The following is a 21,128-nucleotide window of genomic DNA, read 5'->3' as shown; positions in this document are numbered from 1 at the left end:
CCTTCATAAACCATAATATATATATATATATGAAATTTTGAATTGTATATACTAGATCTTGGGTTATTGCTTTCATGATCATGTTTGTATGTTCAATAGAGAAAAACATAGATCTAAAGCAATTAGGGTTGCATGATCACATATGATTGTAGATATGCTCAAAACCCATTATCAATGACATGAGGATTTGAAGTCTAATTGAGGTGCAAGCTACTCCAACAACTGTGAAGTATAGTGGTCCAGCAAACGTGAAATCTAGTGTTATGGATAGAAGTTTGATAGTGGAAATGAAAAAGGAGTTCCGTGATGTAAAAATTACTCCAAGTAGGGACGAAGAGTTTGTTGTTGGTATCCAAGTCCAAGTGGGGATTAGAGTATGACTCAGTTAAGAAATATTTATGCGGATAAGGAAAATAAAGTTATAGAGAATCTTGAATTTGAAAATATGTAAAAGAGTGGGTTGTTATGATGCTACAGGAAATTTAAGGATAATATTTTAATGTAGATTTGGATGATGTTTGTTGATAATGTGTTTGATATATACAATGTTGTTTGAAATTATCTTTATTTCCTAGTCAGCATGACATGTATGAAAGTAGGTTTTCTGTTTTGCACTATAAAGTATTTGTTCATGAGACTAATATGGTGTCAATTTTATGAAAGTTTGTTACCTAATTTTATGCATTTCAGTACTTCTATTATATGTATGCATGTGAATGACTAATATGGGTCTTGACATTTAATTTTTAATGATAATATCGACCAAATTATTTGGAACTCATGAGCAGGTCCGGCTGTAAGACGCTGGAAGATATGATTTCTCGGGCTAGGGAGAGGGAAATTGATTTGGAGCCGATCCGGAAAGAGGAAGCCGGATGAGGTTCAGGTAGCCGCGAGTTTGGGCAAAAGGCCCAAGGGATCGGATTTGAGATAGAGGGATTATCAGGACCGCAGCCGATGCGGGAAGTGTGGCAGGGTGCACGGGAGCGCGTGTAGGAGTGGTAGTGGTGGTGAGTCTGGCTGTTTCAAGTGCGGTCGGACTGGTCATTTTAGCTGGGATTGTACTGTTACCACCACTCAGGGATCAGACTTGATATTTTTTCACTGCAATCAGCGGGGCCACAAGAAGGCCCAGTACCCCAGTTTGTTTTCTGCAGGACGGGTGATGGAACCTGCCCCTGCAACCTTGAGGATCACAGATGGCCGTCAGCGCCTCGCAGAGGCGCCTGCGGTAGGAGGCAGGGCTTTTCAGATGGCTACCTTGGAGACGCAAGCAGCATTGGACGTTGCAGGTATGCGACTTCCGTTTTCAGTTCTTTTATTTGTGCATGATTATGTTGTTATGGTTCTGCATCATTATCGGTATGAGAGTTTTATTTTTTTTCTTGTGCGGCTCGATTGTGATCGAGTTATATGCCATCTGCATACCTTGGATATTTGGATAGTAGTTAAGGGATAGATTATGTTGGAAAAGGTTACTTAGGGTGCAGTAACTGTAGCATGCCTTGGAGAGACTTGGTATGTCTCGCTAGTTCGGAGCCGTATAAGTTTTAGAAATGGACGGGTTAGATCCCTACCTATGGTATGATTGGGATTCCTCAGCAGATTGAGTATGGAATGATAGTAAGGATTGGGATTTCTATTCATTGAGCAGCAAGGGTTAAGCAGGATCGAAGTGGGGGAGAATCCTCCGAGTGTACAAGGGTAAGAGCACGCAAATCCAGAACGAGTACGCAATTTCTGACAGGGAAAAGAGGTAGTTTAGTGTTTGATGGATTGAGTAGTTCAGGGTTGGGAGTTTGAGAAACTCCCCATCAGTCTTGTGGGTAATGGTGATGGTGAGTATGTGGCTCAGAATTCAGGTTGAAGGATCTCCTGTACGACTTGTGTGAGTCGGAATAAAGATCTTGAGGACAGATAGCATGGGATGCTTTCGTGTTAGTAGACAGTGGCATAGGCAGCATGTAGAGCATGGAAGAGTAGCGGGAGAGCCTCAGCCTTTTTCAACAGCGATTCGTGGTGGAAAGTGTTGTAAGACTACGGGGCAGCCGTAGCATTCACTAGCGGTCAGTGGTGGAAGGTGTTGTAAGACTACGGGGAAGCCATAGCATTCACTAGAAGTCATTGGTAGAAGGTGTTGTAAGACTACGGGGCAGCCGTAGCATTCACTAGCAGCCAGTGGTGGAAGGTGTTGTAAGACTACGGGGCAGCCGTAGCATTCACTAGCAGTCAGTGGTGGAAAGTGTTGTCATACTACGGGGCAGCCGTGGCATTCACTAGCAGACGGCGATAGAAGGTGATGTAACACTGCGGGTAAGTCGTAGCATTTTGTAGTAGTTTAGTTGGAGGAGTTGGGGCGAGGCCATTATCTCTTAGCTTTCATATAGGTATCAGGAATGGGTAATGGATGAGAATGGTAAGGAGTTTGCCTATAAAGCCCTTGAGAGGTGAGACCTTGGGAGAGGCCGTTCTAGGATATAGTTGGGTGAGACCCGTGGGCGAGGCCCGTATGAGAGTAGCAGTATAGGTGAGACAAGAGAGCAGGGTTGCTTAGTAGTATGGTTGGGTGAGACCCATGGGCGAGGCCCAAGCGAGAGTGGTTAGACAAGTGGGACTAGAAGGTTAGAGGCGGGTGAGACCCGTGGGCAAGGCCTGTGAGTTTTAGCAGCACAAGTGGGACATGGTAGGGATCTTAGAGTCAAGATAGGGGATCAGGGATCCCAGGAAATTGTAGTGCCTGCATGGCAGGATAGATTGAGCAGTATTCGAAGGTGGAAGTTTCTTCGAAAGTCGCTAGGAGCAACTCGTAGTTGTGTTGGGTCAACAATCGGTGGGAGCCGGTAATCCAGATATTGATAAGTTGGTAGGGACCATGGTGGTATCAGTTCATCCGGAAGCCAAATAAGGAATAGCAGAATTTCCAGTCAGTAGTAGTGCGAGTACGCAGCGTATGGTGGGATTCAGTTAGTTGATCGTGGGGTGCTCGACACCAAATGATAGTAGAAAGAATGCCAAGTGGATACTAGCGATGATGACCCGTACTGGGAGTAGCGGGAGTAATAGATTTGGTGAAGACAGGGTCTTCACAGTGGGGAAATAGATGGTTATGGAGCATTGCCTTGGGAAGGCAAGGAAATCACGCAAGGAAAGAAGGGGTGAACCATGTGGGTTCGGTTGCTGTACTCAGAGAGTACAAGAAGGATTATCGGTGGATTTATTTGGGTTTCAAGAATGTTCAGGGTCAGGGTTGACCCGAGATTATTATCTGCAAGGATTGACGTTAATCTGAATAACTGAGCGGAAGTCCAGCAAAGGTAGGCAGCTGTTGTGTTAGAATAATTGGTGGGGTATTGGAGGCAGATCGCAGGCGGTGGATCATAGCAAACTTCGAGGATGAAGTTTAGTTTAAATGGGGGAGATTTGTAACACCTAAAGTCTGGAAGGCCAAGAAAGGAAAGAAAACCCTAATTTTAAAGGGCGACTCGACGAGTCCAAGGAGGAACTCGGTGAGTCTGAGCGGGATCCGGGTCGAGGAGTAAGTGACCGACTCGGCGAGTCGGCCAAGGGGACTCGGCGAGTCTGGTCTGTGCGAGGAAAACCCTAAATTCGGGACTTGGAGCCTATTTAAGCATCTCATTCTCTCCCATAGGGTTCCTTTAATGCCTCTTTCACCCAGAACATCGAACCGTATGCCCCATTGTTGCTCATTCAAGCTTCCAAGCCGTTTTTGGGGGTCATTTGAAGGAAGAAGAAGAAGGGGAATCATTGAAGCTTCAAGGACTGGCCATAGATCTAAAGATTTGGGGAAGCTTTCTGAGTTATTGAAGGTATTAAGTCGTTCTCTCCTTTAGATCTAGTATGATTGTGAGTTTTAGGGTTTTTTCTAGCCATGATTAGTTACCTCTTTTGAGTTAGAAGCCAGATCTGAAGTTGCTACTTCAGATCTAAGCATATTATGGTCTTGAGAAGCATAAAGTATCAGCCCTTGAGTTGATTATGGAGCCTCTTTGCCTTAAACCCTAGTTTATGGTGTATTTTGCCTAGATCTCCTTCTCTACAAGTAAAGTTTGCAAATTTACGTGAAGAATAGGCTTGGGAAGGGTAGATCTACAGTTTGGAGTCCATGCATGACTCAAAAGTCCTCTGCATGTAAGGAGATCTGAATGGACTCGACGTGTCCTTTGAGTGGACTCGGCGAGTAGCATGAAGAGCAGGAGCAACTCAACGAGTGGGATGAATAGCTCGTCGAGTCAGATGAAGATTGCCTTGTACTCGGCGAGTCTGTTCTTGGACTCGGTGAGTCAGGTCGCGAAACCCCAAACCCTTCCAGTTGAGACTCGAATCATTGAGTCGAGTGGAGACTCGGTGAGTTGGACAGGACAGGACTCAGAAATCGGTAGACTCGGCGAGTCATGGACTGTCTCAACGAGTCGAGACTCGAATGGAAGGACTCTAAACATATGAACTCGGCGAGTCAGTAGGGTAACTCAACAAGTAAGGTTGACCTGGAAGGTTGACTTGGAACATAACTTTGACTTTGACCAGAGTTGACTTGGTTGTCTCTCGGGGATCAGTTAGACTCAGTGTTGCATTGATATTGGTAGTTCGGGGAGCAGGGGGAGCAAGAGTTCAGAGAGTTGCCGGGCAGCAGCTAGTGAGATCATCAGCAAGTTTAGCCAGTGCAGGTGAGCTTCCCTTTGTGTGAATAGGTCTAAGGCCACAACACCGGCCCATGTAGTGATGAGTAGAAGGCCCGGGGGTTAGCCCTAGGCACAGTATGCTAGTATGATATTCAGGACGAGGTCCATTAATAGCGGGCGGGTGCCCAAGTATTTGTTTATATGATAGTTTATACTTGTTGTCTACGTGATACATGTATGTGCCTGGTAGGGAGGTGAGTGTGGGCGAGGTCCCGTATCTCACCAATAGCAGAGTGTGGATGGTGTTCCATATCTCATTAGTAGCAGAACAGGGGTGAGGCCCAAGTTAGGGAAAGGGTGAGTGTGGGCTGGGCCCGTAACTCACTATCAGTAAGGGCGTGGACGGGGTTCCACGACTCATCAGTAGCAAGACAAGGGTGAGGCCCAGGATAGGCGAGGCCTTAGGACAGAACTAGTGTATGTGTTTAGTTTATGTGTTGTGATATGTTTATTTGTTATTATTCGTTAGTGGGCGAGGCCCGGTGACAGGCGAGGCCTAATTGAAACAGATCTGTATCCGAGTGGGGCTCGAAGCCAGGTGGGGCCTGGAGCGGCAGAGCCGTTGTAGTGGGCGAGGCCCGAAGCAGGGGGCGAGGCCCAAGATAGCGGGTGTGGCCCAGTATGTGCAGTGTGTGATTATGCATGGTATGTGGTAGGGTGGCGAACTCACTAAGCTTCGTGCTTACGGTTTTCAATTTTGGTTTCAGGTATTTCCGGTAGCGGAAGGAAGGTCTCGGGGTGATCGCATGGCACACACCGTTGATTAGACAGCCTGGGAATGTTTTACTCTGATAATGAACATGTTTTTTGAAAATTAATACTCTGATTATGTTTTGGAATGATGACTTTGCTTAAAGTAATGTTTTATTAAAAGAAATTTTTGGTCTTGAATTTTAGGTCGTTACACTAAGTTTGCTCCTAAAGATACACACAACACATTAAACAAATCGTGAGAAACATAACCATAAACTTCAACCATGTGGCATCCTTCTTGGAATCACACAACTCACTTTCAAGTTTCTTAACCACAGTCCTCTTCTTCGAAAGGAGAAACTCCAACTCAATAACCCTTTTCCTATGTCTCCTCTCTCAAAATGACCTTCCTTAAAATCCAACTTATGCTTTAGAGAATAAATTAGAGTTTTATACTACATTTCCTACTATCCATTATCTCTTCATTCAAATATTCACATTTCTTCATCCTAGTTTGTTATTTAAGTAATCAGATTTATCAACAAGATCTAGTATATTTATCATAACAACAATCAATCCACATTTCAATTATACTCATTAACAAGATAGATTAATCATAATACCAAATAAATATTAATACTTAGTAACAAGATGGTATGTAATCAGAAAATATAAACTAATAAGATCTAACATACTCAACAATGCATACTCAACAAATGTAATCATCGAGATCGAACGACATCTACCAAAAGCAAACCAACATAAAAAGAGTTAGGTTTTTTTATCGCAAAAAGGTTTTTCATACCAAAATACGATATAAGATTTCTATCCTTTGGATTATGTGGTTACAAAACCCTCTTAATTGTATCTCTAGTAGCGCCAGATCAAAACTTACCATACTATTTTAAAAATTCCAAAAGCACCTTTGGACATTTGAAAAGCACCAAGATGTTCGTTCCATAATTGGAATATCATCTTGACAGAGCTTCATGTCGTCGTGTACACAAATATAGTTGATTATGTGTCATGGACGAGCTCGAAGACATAGTTCTTGAAATGGTGATGGAAGCTTCTGCCCAAGGAAGGTATGAATAAAGTCGGACGTGGTCAAAATAAGGGCTTCATTTATTATGGCAGGTGGAGTATCGATGACGTTGAAGGTTGCACTTAAGCTTCCTTGACACGTCAAACTTCCATCCAGGATTGGTCACTAGTTAACGTCACAAGGTAACACTTTGAAATAGTCTAAAATGGTTTAATTGACATATGTAATGATTTTAATTGTTTCCTATGAAAAAGATTTAGTGATCATATCGGACAAATGAAATTTTTTTATTGTGTTACAATAATATTTAAAAAAAAAGTTAGATTTCATTTAATATTATTTTTATAAATAATTTATCTAATATTATTAAATGTGTTATAAAAATATACCTTAATAATATTAAGTAACAAATAGACAAAAAAAAAAAAAAAAAAAAAAAAAAAAAAAAAAAAAAAAAGATAAAAGATAAAAGAAAAACCACTTAAACGTAAAAAAAAAAAAAAAATTGATACACCAACTAATAGATAATATAGGAGGATGGATACAAAATGTCCTTAAAAATAGAAGGTAAAAACATATCGTGGAGATGTCCCACGCCATGGCATCAGCTTATCATATTATGATAAGATTGTTTAGTCATCACGTAATTATTGATGATGAGTTTTATTGAGAGTATTGGATGTAGGTCGAAAACGTTGTGAACGAGCCTATGTGATACTTACATAACGTCTTTAAAGAGGAAGAGACACTGTTCCTAAATTGTGTTGTGTTATAACATGTTACTGCCACAATTAAAACTATCAATGGCGCATTTAGAGCGAATTATACTAGATCAAATATTTTTAATTAAAAAATTAGAACTAGATTTTTTGCATATTACAAATTAGGTATGAGTCTCTCGACTTCTCGTGTATTACACGGATTTATTAAAAGAAAATTTTAGTAACCACAAAGACCATGTTCATAAAAGAATAAGTAACCATTGAGTTTGTGACCTTTTGGTAACCGCATTGATTATTTATGTAATTTGATCTTAATTAATCTATACTAATAAAATTAATTAACATTAATGCACAAATGAAATGTATTATATATATATATATATATATATATATATATATATATATATATATATATATATATATATATATATATATATATATATATATATATATATATATATATATATATATATATATATATACTAGTTTATAACCCGTGAGAACCCCAGTTATAAAACTAATTAAATTTTTATATTAAAAAATCGAATCTATTAATCAATTATTTTAAATAAATTATTACCTAAGAAATATTTTTTATTTATATAAATGGAATTATAATCAATGATTTAAATAAATATGTGAAGTTATATCACCTTATAATCTATATTAATTTTATTTTATTTTTCAATCTAATGTTATTAATTTAATATAATTAAAGTAAGAAAATTAAAATTTTGAAATTTAAAATGAGGAATCAGTTATTAATTTAATGTAATTAGAGTGGAAATTTAAAATTTAAAATTTAAAATTTAAAATTTAAAATGGATAATTAATAGATTGACAAGTGGCATGATAGGTGATATATAACATTAATGAGGAGTTCTAATTGTATGACACTTGTCAATAGTAAATTAAACTTATTCTTTTATTAGAATAGGGATATATATATATATATATATATATATATATATATATATATATATATATATATATATATATATATATATATAGAAAGAGGAATTCAAAATTAAAAAGTTATTATGTACATTAATTAATATATTTATAAAACTAATTAATATGAGGTGATATTTTTAATAGGTGAGATTTGAAAAAAAAAAGAAAAAAAGAAATTATAAAAATGACAAGTAGATATTAAATAATTCAAAAAAATCTAGAAAATGACAAGTGTCACAATGAATGAGAAGATGACATGTGACAAATTCATACTTTTTTATTAGGGTAGATTTACGGTTTAAGCGTTCTAGCATATTGGGACGACAAAACAAATAATATTCATATATGAATATATGTAAATTTATATATGAATAATCACTTGAGAATATATACACATACTCGCATTGATACGTGGGAGGGTTTGATAGCAAAAAAATATGTGACACATATTTGTTCTCGCATTTTCAATTATATAATTGTTCTCTCTCTCTCTCTCTCCCCCCCTCTCTCTCTCTCCATATATATATATATACATACATACATACATACATACATACATACATACATACATACATACATACATATAGATGGTAGCCGTTTACCGCCCAAAGCAGCAGACAACAAAGAGTTTGTATCGGAAGATAATTTTAATGTGATGATTAGTTTCCTTTGGAGACAAGCTATTCATTGCGGCATTTTAGTAGACTATTTTGTATCAGACAATTCATTTCAACGGATAGTTTGTAGGTAGTTGCACAGTCATAGAATACGGTAGAAGTTGAGTATACATTTGGAAGTTCATCTAATAGTTCATACTTGATTTTACAGTATATAAATTACAACAATCTGCAATCATATAGTTTTGTACATTTATAACATGTCCAATATATAAACTACACCAATCTTCACTTCATCTGCTAGCCTGCATTAAACACCAAATGAGCATATTCAAGATACATATTTGAACAAATTGTAAAATAATAAGTTGTTGATTGTACGTTGTTAAACACATAAAACTTCTTTGTACACAACATTTGATGTGTAGATTCCATCATTATCAAATGTTTTCTCGGACTTCACTAATACCTTGGTACAAGGTATTTACACATGGTACTCCTCTAGATAATGCCACATAAAGTTGTCCATCTAAGAATACCGATTCTGGTAGACAAACACCTACGTTTGGAATTATTTGTCCTTGAGCTTTATTGATTGTCATAGAGAAATTAAGCTGAAATGGAAATTGGTTTCTCTTTAGTTTGAATGGGAACATCTCTTCATCAGACGAACATAGATGAATTCTTGGCAAAAACACTCTTTTTCCAGCAGGCTAACCAACAACTATCTTTGCATCGATGACATTTTGTTGGAAATATATACATATCAATCTGGTGGCATTACATAACCCATTTGAGGGATCGATATTTGGCAAAAGTATTACTGGGCACCCTGTTTTTAACCGAAGATAATGAGGGGGTATACCACTAACTCAGTAGAAAATCGTTCGATCAACATATTATTAATATCATCAACACTTTGAATTTTAGATGATAATATCGCCCTCGAAATGATAAATTTTTAATCGACATAGTTGGATTGCAAAGAAGGAAATATTGCATCAATCAGAGAGTCCACTGAATTAGTTTTATTAGTGTATGGAATGGACATGTTATAAGTTATACGAATAAACATCTCGTCCAATGTTTCTTCATTTCCATCACCGACTCATAATAAAAAATCAGAAAATCATGGGTCATTTACCGCTCTCATGTTGATATTTTGTCGAATCCTTTTAATTGAAGTGCATAGAGGTGACATTCGTATGCTAGAGTCCACAATTTTTGCTCGAGTGCCACGTATCATGACCGACAACACTTGTCTAAAGTCACCTCCCATATCCATTATCTTTCCACCGAAACGAAGTTTCTCATTTGTGATGTCTTGTATTGTCCAATCAACTGCTTCTACCAACTACCTCTTAGCCATTGCCGCTTTGTCCCATATGATTACTTTTGCCTCGTGAAGTAGCTGAGCCTTCGCACTTTGTTTTGTGATCTTTCACATCGAGTTATTATCAAGATTGAGGAGAATTCCAAATCGTGAATGAGTTTTTCTCCCTCCTGGCAAGTTATTAGCTGCAAAACCTAACGTGGCTGTTGCAAGTGCAATAAGACCACGGGCACAAATATTGGCCAACATAGCTTTGTACAAAAATGTCTTTCCAGTTCCATCTGAACCATCTATAAAGAACACACCCAGAATATTTTCATCCACATGCCTCATTATCTCATCATATGTAAACTTCTGGTCAGGATGGAGAGAGTCTCATGCATGTAAGTCTTCATATTCCACATTATAGAGTATTCTTGTTGCTCCTCACAATAGCCTCTTGATTGTAAATCGATGTGTGCATTGACATTTGGAAGGTCGTAATCACTAAGCTTTGTCCTCATAGATTCTAGGAATATTCTAATGTTGATGAGGACCATATTTTGCACTCATTCAGGACATCCATATTGTTTCCAATAATCTTCAAAAAGAGAATCATAGATGTTGGCCCATAACTTGCAAACATTTCCTTGTTCACAAAAAATCAACATCGTCACATATAGCCTTTTAAGTGCAATGGGAAATTGAAATAAGGAAGCCTCTACAAGACATTGTGATAAATTATTATCGGTCTCTATTGAACCTATTTCAAGAGTTTCTTTTTGAAATGTAGGGTGTAATACACCATTGGCTATGTATATATCTTTAAAGCAAGAAGGCACAGTAATATGACATAAAAGAAGGCGTAGGTAGTATCTCTCTCCTTCATCTGGATTAGCAAAAACCAGTCGGTCAATCATTGATTTATGTTTCCTTGTTCTCCAACAATGGTTGCTTCGACTCCATTTAAAATGTTTGGGAAAATCCTTATACAAATATTTTCTCGCATTTGAATCTTCTTTATTATTCTCGAAAAGTGTCGTAAACATTGAATTTTTTCTTTCTCCCTATCAACAGTGTCTTTCATTCTGTCATCGTCTTTGAACCTAACCAACTGTTGATTCGGGAGATGTATTTGTGTAACATCCCAAAAATATAGTGCAAAATTTTCATTTTAAACCATTATAGAAAACCCATAATTCATAAACAACATAATAAAATCCCAAATCATGTGTCTCAAACATCATATCAAAATACTGTATCAAAATATCAGAGTCTAAAATATCCGAGGCTAAAAAATGTGGTGTGTGCCATGTAGTCATCCCGAGCTCTTCCCCTTGCTACCGGAAGTACCTAAAACCAAAACCGAAAACTGTAAGCATGAAGCGTAGTGAGTCCCCCCAAACTACCACAGCCATACAAATAAACACATAATAAAATATATTGGGCCTTGCCCACTGTCACAACTAGGAATTCTGATGCTTTGTAAAACCCTTAAAAAAGATAACATTGTCCCTAAAACTTGAAAACATGTATGGTGCTTATTCAATGACAACAAGATTCCATCAAATACTCTATACAAACATTCAAATAGTCCACAAAAGGTTGGAATCCCTAAAAATCCCGGATTAAGTCCATTTTGGACTACGGTTTTCTTATTGGGCCAAATGGACCAATAAGCTTCCAATTTGACTATTGTGGGCTTAGAACTCTTATATGGGCTCTAATTGGAACCTTTTTCTTGAAACCTAACATTTTGGGCCTTATAAGCCTAAAAAGAACTAGGTTATTTTTAATGGGCCTTATTGGGACATAACAAATCTAATTAGCCTTAATGGGCCATAAAACTCATCCCTTGATGTATATTGGGCAGTGAATTACTCTAAAAGGGCCTATAGGCCGAAAAACCATTAATTTGGGCTCCATATTATGGACTCTAACACAAAAGGCCCAAGCCTTTGTTTCCCTTCTCTCTCTCTCAGCCCAACTACAAAAAGAGGAAGAAGGGTACATTTTTAATGGTGCCACCTCATAATTGTCCATAGGGTATCCATGCATCCTCCCCATACTTCCTTGCATGTCAACTCAATTTATTTCTCTTCTCCCTCTCCTTTCAATTCATGGTCGAGAATCACCAAATGCACACACACACACATATCTTCAAACTCTCATTCCAAATTCTCTCAAGAACACCTTCCTTTCCTCCATCAAAATTTCGAGATCTAGGGCATTGCAAGGAGGTTCTTCCACAGAAATCAACATCCTAGGTAAGTTGATGCTTAGATCCATGGTTTAGCTTCTTGAATCTTTTATAAATGTCCTTCTAACTCATGAAAGTTCATGATCATGCTTCTTAGAACCTATCTAAGCCAAAGTCTCCTCAAGAAGCTTTCTAGGGCCGAAAACAACATCAAACTCTTCCATTTCTTTCTTCAAACCGAAACAAAAAGAAAAGGTGAGTTCATACCCCTCTATTTTCGGTTTTGACAAGTTTTATGGGGGAGAATACAAGTAAAATGTGTAGATCTATATGTATGTGTATGTTATGTATGATTTCACTTGTGTATGTGGTATATATGTGCCAAAAAGGAATGAAATCCTAAGATCTATAGCTCAAGGAGGAAAATAAACGTGATCTAAGATATAAGAAAAATTACCCTCTAAGGTTATATTAAACATATTATAACATTAAACTCATTTTAGGGCCATATTTGTCAAATAAACAAAAGTTGGGTTAAAGGTTGTCATTCACGGTTTTCATAAAGACCAAAAGGGTCAAAACAGTTAAAGTAGATGTTATTATTAATATTAGGCTCTTCAAAGGACTAGAAATGTAAATTGTAGCCTAATGGGCTAATTTTTGGGCTTTTCGGCCCATAGGCCCAAAATTGCAAAAAAAAAAGCGTTTTAAGGGGTTTGAAATGGTAAATTTCTCAAAACAGTCGGTAAAAGGGTAAATAAATCTAATTCAGGGGTTAAAATGACCTTTTTTTGCCAAAAAGGATAAAAAATGCAAAGTTTTTGGATTTTGGGTGAAAATTGTAAAATTTGTGAAAAGTTTGGACTTTAAATGAAAATTCTTTACTAAAGGGTCTGAAACTGTCATAAAGTAATTTTGAGTTAAAAACATTATTTACATAAGTCTATGGGCAAAAAATGTCAAGGAAATAGTTTAAGGGCTTAAAATGTCATTATTTTTATAAAAAGGGACTAAGATTGTCATTTTTTATTAAAGAAGGGCTGAATAGGTCTAAGCAATATTTTTTTGAGTCATTTATTTTATTACTAAGATATTTGGATCAAAAATACCAAATTAAACTTATGAAAATAGAATGAAGAATATACATATTTTTTCAAATATCGTTATAAACAATCGACAAACTTCGTGCCTTTGCGATTTAACAATTGTTCAATCAAACATCCAACAATTATACTATACATAAAACAAGTAAATATTCAAATTGTTGGGTTTGAAATATTCTAATCATGCATATTGGTCCTTCGTGACCCATTAACATGACTTTTGGGCCTAATAATAATAGTAAATGTTTATTGGGCCTCCTGTGACCCAATTACATGCTTAAGGAACCCTCAATGGCTTTTACGTACTATTGGGACTTAGTGGCCCATTAGCATTGCTAGTAGGGTCCAAGTAAATCAAATGTGAAATGGGTCAATGCGTCCTTCGTATAGTCGACAACCTTATATAACAAGCGTGATTAGTAGGACCTCGTGGTCCTCTTCTCCTCGTCTGTTAGGCTTACCGGCTATTCAAGTAAACAAAAATCAGATCGTTAATCAAGGTTAATCAAATTCATTTGGATTAAGTGAGTAATAACGGGCGACACCAATAAGTGTCAGTCGTAGTCTGTAGTTATAATCATAGTCTCCTGGAGGGAGAGGGAGAGTTTGTGTATAGATCTATATGGGGGTGACTCCCCCACACCTCAACTGTTCGCTACAGTTAGACTCGGCCAGTCTAGGGTAACACAATCTTAACACTTTAGTATAAACAATTTCCTTTTCATAAAATATCGGATTTTCTAGGTTTTACAAACTGCGCAAAACATTTTCATAACAACCCTGCTTATGAACCCACCAACATTCCATATGTTGACGTTTTCAAAATAACTTGTATTCTCAGGTAATAGGTAAGTTGAAAAGTAATACCAAGTATGTTAGGATGCTATGTTTTGAAAACTTTCAAACAATTTATGCTATGGAAATTTAATATTTAAACAACGTACTTGATGTGAACAATTTCAGTTGTAATGTATTAATGCATGGTGATGTTTATGTTATGTTTCATGTATATTCATTGTGATGATATTCAATTTAAGTCACGCGAACCCTCGGACGTTTCCGTCGTCTGGTTCGGGGGTGTGACAGGTTGGTATCAAAGCTCTGTTTATAGTGAACTAGCATATCCAACCACACATTGATATGCAACTATAAACCAAAGAGGGACTAAAACAACTCTGAACAAAACGAATAAAATATTACGATAAAACACTTACTTGTGCGATATAGGAAGAAGAACATAATACGAATTCAAATAAGATGATCCTGGCATCTCGATTAAGTCGGGACTGTTCATAGTTGCATTAAGGGGGTGAATGTAGCCTGATCAATTACATTTCCTCCGGAATACAACTATCACATGCCCTGGGGAAATCGCGATGGTCGGTAAACTTAAAACATACCCCTTTGTTACCCAGAAGAACGCATCAACTTAACCATTTAAAAATATATGAATAAAAAAAACCTTAAGGGTAGTAATAGTTTATTCATATACCTCCTCCCAGTCATCATGGAAGGGGAGCACTAGGGCATTCAATTTCATCAGGTCTTAGTGGCCCACAGAATGATCGAGGACGAACCCAAGGGAGATCAGGGGGACCACACGACGTTGTGCCTGACGAGTACACGGACAAAAAATATGAGATTGATGGAACCGATGACGAGATGGAGGAAGAATGAGATGCGGACGAGACCCCTATCGCATCACCTACCAGCAAGACGCAGCAGAACCACCCTGCCCCACCAGGGAATCCCACGAGAGAGAATCGTTCTTCGGAAGCTGAGATAGCCGCTCTGCTGCAACAACTATTCGCCATGGAAGCACGAGCGGTGCAGGCTGAACAGGAAAAGGATGAAGTCATTGGGGAAATGACTGAGATGGCCCATTTGTTGGCACAACACTTCGGTATATGACCTCACTACCGCCGTCGGGAGCTCCTTAGAGTGTTAGGACCAGCTTTACCCTACTAGTACTATGATATATTTTATGTACCATCGACTCTATGTTTAAGTGATTACACTACTCATAGAGTCGTTACGTTGCCGAACTTGTATCCTTTATGTATGCTATTTCGAGCAAATTTTCATGTATCAAAGTACGGATATTATTAGTGGAAAATATATGTGTTCTATTGTGATGTTGTTATCTGTTATGTGTTATGTTTCCATGATTGTATGTTAATATGTGAAACTACTTGAGTACATGCTATACACCTAGTTTATAGGACCAAGAACCCCCAAAATTTTAGGCACTCAACATCTTTCCGCTCCATGACATAAAGATGTCACAACGCCCTGCCTGTGGAAATCCTGAGGCGATACCTCCAGAATTCAACTCAGCTGCATTTCAAACAGTTGTATCTGCGGTAGTCACAGCGGTGCTAGCACAGATCCACAATGGGAATAATGGTGGAGCCAATGGACAAGGGGCTGGAAGTTCGAACAACGGAATAAATCAAGGGCCTACCAAGACATGCTCTTACAAAGATCTCACCAACGCCAAGCCACGAACCTTTAATGGCATGGGAGGAATGATAACCCTAAAGATATGGATTGAAAAGGTGTAATCAGTGTTCGAGATATGTGAATGACCCGAGGAGATGAAAGTAAAGTTTGTTGCATTCACATTCATTAACCAAGCTCTCACCTGGTGGAATGGACATGTAGAGGCCATGACTCTCCCCATAGCCAATGTCATTCCATGGGAGGAGTTAAAAGAAATGTTGATGGCTGAATACTACCCGCGCGGCGAAATTCAGAAAATGGAGCAAGAGTTATGGAATCTCACCGTCCGAAACTCCGACATTGATGCATACATATTAAGGTTTAGCAAACTGTCACTATTGTGCCCTAGCATGATTACATCAGAGGGAAAGCAAATCAAACAATTCATCTGGGCGTTAACCTCCCCAATTCAAGGAAATGTGATAGTTGCAAATCCTGAAACCTTCGTCAATTCCAAGAGGTTGGCCAAGAAGCTATACGACCACAATAATAAGAAGGGCGAGAAGTCCAGGGAAACTGAAGGCAAGAATGAGAGTGACAACAAGAAAGGAAGGAACAACAAGAGAAAGGGTCGATAAGGCTCAGAGTCGTCAAAGAATCAACAATCAGTGACAGCCAATGTTGTATCCACTCAAGTTCCCTCCACACCACATGCTCCAGTCTTATCTACTCCAAGTGCCCCTAGGCAATACTCCGGGAATCTCCCGAAGTGCAACAAGTGCAGTCTCCATCATAATGGCGAATGCATAGAGATGCATTGTACCAGTTGCAATCGAAAGGGTCACACGGTGAAATACTGCAGGATCTATCCTCCCCAGAACCAGCAACAGGGAAACAACAACAATCGCAACAACAACAACAACAACAACAACAACAACAACAACAACAACAATGGCAACAACGCAGGGACAAGCCACACCTGTTATGTATGTGGAAAGACTGGTCATTTCTGTCGAAACTGCCCTAACGTCAACAACCCTGGGAATGGAGGAGTAGGGAGAGTGCTGACAATGGGTCAAGGAGAAGCTGTTCAGGATCCCGTTGTTGTCACTGGTACGTTTCTCCTAAACCACACATATGCATGCATCCTATTTGATACCGGAGCAAAACGAAGCTTTGTGAGTAATAAATTCAAGCACTTGCTAAATAAACAACCCTGTAAGCTTAATGAAACCTTTACGATGCAAATGGCTAATGGGCAAACATAATCCACTGGGGATATCTACATAGGATTTACCGTAACCTTAAATCATCATGTCTTCCAAATAAACTTGATGCCTGTAACTATTAGGAGTTTCAATGTGATTATCGGCATGGACTGGTTAAGCCCCCGCCATGCTGAAATTATGTGTCACGAGAAGGTCGTTCGCTTTCACCTCCCAAATCGTTAAACCCTAATTATATACGGAGACAAACCCAACACGAACCTTCGTCTTATCTCATGCATTAAGGCTCAAAAGTATCTACGAAAGAAAGACTTGACGCCTGGCTCATATAGTGGATAAGTCCAAGGAAGAGGTCAATATTCGTGACATCCCAGTAGCTTGCGATTTCCCAGATGTCTTTCCCGAAGATCTTCCAGGGATACCCCCATAAAGACAACTCGAGTTCCGAATTGAACTTGTTCCAGGAGCTACACCCATCGCCAAATCGCCCTATAGGTTGGCTCCTGTGGATATGCAAGAACAGTCCAACCAACTCAGTGAACTTTTGGGCAAAGGATTCATCCGACCCAGTTTCTCACCGTGGAGAGCTCCAGTTCTCTTTGTCAAGAAAAAGGATGGTTCCTTTAGGATGTGTATTGACTACAGGGAACTAAACAAGCTGACTATCAAAAATCGCTATGCACTTCTGCGAATCGACGATCTATTTGACCAGCTCCAAGGAGCAAGCTACTTCTCTAAGATAGATATGTGATCCGGATACCACCAACTCAATGTCCAGGAGGAGGATATCCTTAAAACCTCTTTCCAAACTCGTTATGGACATTACAAATTTGTTGTAATGCCCTTCGGTATAACGAATTCCCCTGCCGCATTCATGGACCTAATGAATCAAATCTCCTGACAATTTCTCGACAATTTTTTCATTGTTTTCATTGATGATATCCTAGTCTATTCTTGAAGCGAAGAGGAGCATGTCATGCATCTCCAGCAAATCTTGGAAACTTTACAAACCAAAAAGTTATACATGAAACTCTCTAAGTGTGAGTTCTAGCTTCGTAGTGTGAACTTTTTGGGTAATGTTCTTAGTCAAGAAGGGATACATGTGGATCCTTCTAAGGTCAAGGCTATTGAAGGATGGGCAATTCCAACGACACCCACGGAAATTCGTCAATTTTTATGTCTCGCAGGATATTACAGGAGGTTCATTCAGAACTTATTCAAAATAGCCAAGCCACTTACCATGCTTACACAAAAGGGCGTGTCATTCGAATGGACAGAGAAGCAAGACGTTGCCTTCCGAACCCAGAAGCGAACTCTGTGCAGTGCACCGGTACTATCATTACCATAGGGAATAGAGGACTTCATAGTTTATTGTGATGCATCGAATTAGGGTTTAGGCTGTGTACTCATGCAGCGTGGGAAGGTGATAGCTTATGCGTCCCGACAACTAAAGACACATGAGGTGAATTATACCACCCATGATCTCGAATTGGGAGCAGTGGTCTTCGTCTTGAAGATTTGGAGTCACTACCTTTATGGTACAAAGTGCACCATTTTCACTGACCACAAGAGTCTCCAAAATATTTTAAATCAAAAGGAGTTAAACATGAGGCAGCGAAGATGGGTTGCACTGCTAAACGATTACGAGTGCGAAATCAAGTACCACCCAGGCAAGGCTAATGTGGTAGCTGATGCCTTGAGTCGAAAACAATACTCAGATCGACGTGTGAAGACTCTTTCAATAGCCATTCAATCCCATCTGTCCTCGCAAATCAAAGCATCCCAGTTCAATGCTATGAAGATAGAAAACAAAACAGGCGAAGAGTTACGTGGGATGGAAAAGAATTTCGAAGTTAAGGAGGACGGAGCATATTATTTCATGAACCGAATTTGGATCCCTAAACTTGGGGGATTCAGAGAGGTAGTCATGAATGAAGCCCACAAGATACGATACTCCATCCATCCGGGTTCAAATAAAATGTACTTAGATATTAAGCAACATTATTGGTGGCCCAACATGAAGGTAGAAATTGCCACTTACGTTAGCAAGTGCCTCACTTGTGCTAAAGTAAAGGTAGAATATCATAAGCCCTTAGGATTATTACAACAACCAGTAATACCTGAGTGGAAATGGGAAGTGATTACTATGGACTTTATGACCAAACTACCCAAGACAACAGATGGTTTGGATACCATATGGGTAATAGTCGACAGGTTGACAAAATCCGCTCATTTCCTACCAATAAAAGAGTTATAAAAGATGGAAAGACTGACAAGAACCTATATCAAGGAAATCTTGAGACTCCATGGAGTACCAACATCTATCATCTCAGATAGAAATGGTAGGTTTACTTCACGATTTTAGCAATCACTTCAGAAAGCTATGGGAACACAACTTGACATGAGCACTTCTTACCACCCAAAAACGGATGGCCAAAGAGATCGAACCATTCAAATGCTTGAAGATATGCTTCGCGCATGTGTGATAGATTTTGGGAGGTCGTGGGATACCCACTTGCCTTTAATCGAGTTCTCGTACAACAACAGTTATCACTGAAGCATTAAAGTTGCTCCATTTGAGGCATTGTATGGGCGTAAATGTAGATCACCATTGTGCTGGGCTGAGATAGGTGAAACTTAGATAGCAAGAGGACAGACACCAAGCAATTCATTAACGGGTACAAAATTCATACGCGAAACGACCGAGAAGATAATTCAGATCAGAGCATTACTTCAAGCATCACGAGACCAACAGAAGAGTTACGCTGATAAATGGCGAAAGCCGTTGGAATTTTGAGTCGAGGATCGGGTGTTGTTAAAAGTATCTCCCTGGAAAGGGGTGATTCGTTTTGGGAAACGGGGAAAACTAAACCCACGATACATTGGACCCTTCAAGATTCTTGCCCGAATCGGTCCAGTGGCTTATAGACTGCAACTATCCGCTGAGCTCAGCAGTGTACACCCTGTGTTCCATGTTTCCAATTTGAAGAAGTGCTTATCCGATGAAACCCTCGTCATTCCATTAGAAGAAATCGAAATCAACAAGAATCTCCTGTTCTTCGAGGAACCACTCGAAATCATGGACAAGGAAGTGAAGCGTACTAAGCAAAGTTGCATTCCGATTGGGAAAGTTCAGTGGAATGCGAAACGTGGACAAGAATTCACATGGGAACGCGAAGACCAGATGATGCAGAAGGACCCTCACCTATTCTCGCATTCTCAAATCTAGCCATAAATAGAATTTAGGGACGAAATTCCCTATAACAGAGGGATGATGTCACAACTATGAATTCGGATGCTTTGTAAAACCATTAACAAAGATAACATTGTAGCTAAAACTTGAAACATGTGTGGTGCTTATTCAATGACAATAAATATTCCATCAAATACTCTATATAAACATTCAAATAGTCCACAAAAGGTTGGAAACCATAAAAATCCCAGATTAAGTCAATTTTGGACTACGGTTTTCTTATTCGGACCAATGGACCAATAAGCTTCCAATTTGACTACTTTGAGCTTAGAACTCTTCTATGGGATCTAATTGGACCCATTTTCTTGAAACTTAACATTTTGGGCCTTATAAGCCTAAAAAGAACTAGGTTATTTTTAATGGGCCTTATTGTGACATAACAAATATAGTTAGCCCTAATGGGCAATAAAACTCATCCCTTGATGTATATTGGGCCGTGAATTACTCTAAAAGGGCCAATGGGCTGAAAAACCATTAATTTGGGCTCCATATTATGGACTCTAACACAAAAGGCCCAAGCCTTTCTTTCTCTTCTCTCTCTCTCTCTCTCTCTCTCTCTCTCTCTCTCTCTCTCTCTCGGCCTAACTACAAAAAAAGGGAAGAAGGGTTGACTTTTAATGGTGCCACCTCATAATTGTCCATAGGGTATCCATGAATCCTCCCCACACTTCCATGCATGTCAAATCAATTTATTTCTCTTCTCCCTCTCCTTGCAATTCACGACCAAGAATCACCAAACACACACACACACATATCTTCAAACTCTCATTCTAAATTCTCTCAAGAACATCTTCCTTTCCTCCATCAAAATTTCGAGATCTAGGGCATTTCAAGGAGTTCTTCCACAAAAATCATTATCCA

This window comes from Lactuca saligna, chromosome 4 (genome assembly GCF_052625555.1).
Source record: "Lactuca saligna cultivar CGN05327 chromosome 4, ASM5262555v1, whole genome shotgun sequence".
Lineage (NCBI taxonomy): Eukaryota > Viridiplantae > Streptophyta > Magnoliopsida > Asterales > Asteraceae > Lactuca > Lactuca saligna.
Note: the sequence above shows the minus strand (reverse complement) of the source record.